Source organism: Micromesistius poutassou, assembly GCF_964030765.1.
Source record: "Micromesistius poutassou genome assembly, contig: SCAFFOLD_5225, whole genome shotgun sequence".
NCBI classification, from domain to species: domain Eukaryota; kingdom Metazoa; phylum Chordata; class Actinopteri; order Gadiformes; family Gadidae; genus Micromesistius; species Micromesistius poutassou.
In genome coordinates, this window is record NW_028177336.1 from 1 (window position 1) to 4,118 (window position 4,118).

Consider the following 4,118-nt stretch of genomic DNA (forward strand, 5'->3'; position numbering starts at 1 on the left):
AAAATGTTCTAATAGAAAATGTCCAAATCTAAAATAATGGACAAAAATGTATCCAGCTGTTGCGATTTCAAAAAGATATGTATGATGATATTATGGATAAAACAAATGTACTTAAAAAATCTAAATAAATAATAATAGTTTCAAATATATATCTATTATATATAATGCTACAAAATCACCCTGAACATTATACAAATATTTTAAAAAATATTATACTAATTATTTTTATTTGTATATTATTCGTCACATTGAAATACAATTATTATTTTTTTTCTTCAATATCGTGCAGCCTCCGAACTCCTGAAGCCTCTTTTAAGCTAAGCTCATCATGTTCCCCCCCCCCCCCCCCCCCCCGCTAGGTCTGGCCACGTCGTTCTTCAACGACAAGAACGGCAACATCACCAAGGACCTCCTGGACATCCTGGTGGAGGCCAAGCAGGAGGTGCCGTCCTGGCTGGAGAGCCTCGCCTACGAGCACCAGCACAAGAGCACCGGCCGCGGACGCTCCAAGAGGTACGCGCAAAAACGCAAAAAAAAAGTTTGGGGCGTCTTCCCGATGTTTGGAACGTCTTCCCGATGTTTGGAACACTTTATAGACGTGTTCCGAGGGTTTCCTACGGTCATCGGGAATTTTGCATATAGTATGCACATCCCAGAGACACGCAGGACGAAAGTTCGGGATGAATTCCCGATGTTTGGAACGCTTTACAGACGTGTTCCGAGGGTTTCATGCGGTCATTGGGAATTTCGTGTATTTATGATTAATTTAGGAAAGTTTGCACGTCCAGAGACAAAAGTTTTGGGGTGTTTCATACGTTCATAGCGGAAATTTTTTGCCTGTTTCTGTTTAATTTAAAAAAGTCTGCACATCCAGAGAGACGCGCAGAAACGAAACTTCGGGATGTCTCCACTGTTTGGAACTCACAGGGTTTCATGAGTTAATCTAGAATTTTGCATTTTAACGATAAACAATAAATTAAAAAAACATCCACTTCAAGTTAGGGCCAGGTGGAAGAGCCTTCCCCCAGATGTGGCTGTAGTCTGCTCAGACCACATTCAGGATCCCGCACGGACGCCAGCCGTCGTGAGGATGCTTGGGTTAATCAAAAGCCTGTGTTCTCCGATAGGTCGAATTTCCGTTCTGCTGGACAGGTTCCAAGGTGGGTCGCTTCTGTCGGACACGTTTTCTGGTGGACTGGATCAAGTGGCGGTTCTGTCGGACACGTTTTCTGGTGGACTGGGTCAAGTGGCGGTTCTGTCGGACACGTTTTCTGGTGTATTGGGTTAAGTTTCGGTTCTGTCGGTTCTCCGGTGGATTGGGTTAAGTTTCGGTTCTGTCGGTTCTCCGGTGTATCGGGTTAAGTTTCGGCTCTGTCGGTTCTCCGGTGTATCGGGTTAAGTTTCGGCTCTGTCGGTTCTCCGGTGTATCGGGTCAAGTGTCGATTCTGTAGGGCTAAGTGTCGGTTCTGTAGGGCTAAGTGCCGGTTCTCTCCCCCCAGGTTCTCCGGTGGGTTCGCCGCGAGGGACTACCGCCAGACCAGCGCCACCAGTAACCCCGGCGGGTTCGGCGGTCGTGGCGGCGGCCGCAACCAGTCGGTGCACGGCGGGAACCGCGGATTCGGCGGAGGTAAGTCACGGATTCACATCGACGTTCAGGGCGCATATTAATGATAATAACAATGATAAATATTAATATTATAAATCTGATGTATTATTATTATAGCGCTTTTTCCCAATGCTCAACGACGCTTCACAATAGCAGCCGAGTCGTACGAATCAAAAATAAAAACAAAACAAACTTAAAAAACGAAACGGAAAGTTTAAAGGTTAAAAGCAAGGGTTGAAAAGGTGTAGACAGACAGACAGACCGACGGGGCTAACAGACCGACGGAACAGTGAACTCACAACATTAACGTTTACATTGAGGGCGTTTAGCAGAACGCTTTTATCCAAAGCGACTCGCAATGAGTCTATTTGTCAGAAGAAAGAGAAACAACGATATATCTCTGTGGGTACAGTGAGGATGTTCATAGAACCAAACCATCACTAGGTTAACCCGTTCCCCGTATACACTAACCATCACTAGGTTAACCCGTTCCCCGTATACACTAACCATCACTAGGTTAACCCATTCCCCGTACACAACAAAGATACAAAGAAGACACTACACAATGCTACATGCTATTTTTAAGTGTAATACAATAAGTGCGAACATTAAGTGGCAGGACGTACAAACACATAATAAGTGTGTACATTAAATGCCAGGACGTACAAACACACAATAAGCGTGTACATTAAATGCCAGGACGTACAAACACACAATAAGCGCGTACATTAAATGCCAGGACGTACAAACACACAATAAGTGCGAACATTAAGTGCCAGGACGTACAAACACACAATAAGTGCGTACATGAAGTGCCAGGACGTACAAACACACAATAAGTGCGTACATTAAGTACCAGGACGTACAAACACACAATAAGTGCGTACCTTAAGTACCAGGACGTACAAACACACAATAAGTGCGTACCTTAAGTGCCAGGACGTACAAACACACAATAAGTGCGTACATTAAGTGCCAGGACGTACAAACACACAATAAGTGTGTACATTAAGTGCCAGGACGTACAAACACACAATAAGTGCGTACCTTAAGTACCAGGACGTACAAACACACAATAAGTGCGTACCTTAAGTGCCAGGACGTACAAACACAATAAGTGCATACATTAAGTGCCAGGACGTACAAACACACAATAAGTGCGTACCTTAAGTACCAGGACGTACAAACACACAATAAGCGCGTACATTAAATGCCAGGACGTACAAACACACAATAAGTGCGAACATTAAGTGCCAGGACATACAAACACACAATAAGTGCGTACATGAAGTGCCAGGACGTACAAACACACAATAAGTGCGTACATTAAGTGCCAGGAAGTACAAACACACAATAAGTGCGTACCTTAAGTACCAGGACGTACAAACACACAATAAGTGCGTACATTAAGTGCCAGGACATACAAACACACAATAAGTGCGTACATGAAGTGCCAGGACGTACAAACACACAATAAGTGCGTACCTTAAGTACCAGGACGTACAAACACACAATAAGTGCGTACCTTAAGTGCCAGGACGTACAAACACACAATAAGTGCGTACATTAAGTGCCAGGACGTACAAACACACAATAAGTGCGTACCTTAAGTGCCAGGACGTACAAACACACAATAAGTGCGTACCTTAAGTGCCAGGACGAACAAACAGCCTCGGTCCTAACCTGTGTCTCTGTGTGTGTCTCTCTCTTCTTCCCTAGGGGGCTTCGGGAACTTCTACAGCAGCGACGGCTACGGGGGCAACTATTCCCACTCCCAGGTGGACTGGTGGGGCAACTAGACCACGACACCCTCCCACCTTTGTCCATCCTCCTCCTCGTAAACTACTAAGCCTCTATTACGCCCACCTTACCTTCCTCTAGTTGATTGTTTGGTTTTTTCGTCCCACCGCATGCCCCCCTCCCCCTCGTGCGGAAATGTCGTGCCCCTCCCTTTTTAGACCCTCTCCCTCCTTCTTCTCCTCCTCCTCCCCCCTCCTCCTCCCCCCTGCTCCTCCCATCACAGAGTCCACAGCCCTAAACGGATCCCACACAATAGTCGGTTGTTTTTCATGGGACTTTGTGTCTTTGATCGCTTGCTAGTCCCCCGCCCCCCCCCCCCACGCCCTCTAGCCCCCACCCCGTCAGCTTCTAGTGCACTTGGGTCCACCGCGGACTAACGCAGAGCCCCTCACCTTAAATGCTGGGGATTTCAAAAACGGAGAGTCTTGAGTCGTCGTGTTTTTGTTTTTTTTTGGTTCCGAAACGTGGAGTTAAAAAAAAATACAAAAAACGGAACACGCTAGGTTCTAAGAAAAAAAAGAAAAGAAAAAAAAAACTAAATAACTTGACGTTTTCTCCCCCCTTTTTAACCCTTAAATTTTCCCCCTTAAAAAATCACTCAGGCGGATTAAACATGACCTCATTGAGGTCGTCACCCTTTTGGGTCGCAGTGACCCCCCTCCCCGTAGTGCTGACCTTCGACCTCCCCCCCCACTCTCCTTATGTAGCTGTC

General features: G+C 45.8%; 1 long non-coding RNA gene across 1 annotated transcript; it reads left to right on the top strand.

Annotated features, from left to right (window-relative positions):
* The first annotated feature begins 358 nt into the window (after positions 1 to 358).
* On the top strand, positions 359 to 3,914 carry LOC311376227. Its single transcript, XR_014643879.1, has 3 exons — positions 359 to 513; positions 1,500 to 1,627; positions 3,326 to 3,914. It is a non-coding gene; the product is annotated as an uncharacterized lncRNA (long non-coding RNA).
* The last annotated feature ends 204 nt before the right edge of the window (positions 3,915 to 4,118 follow it).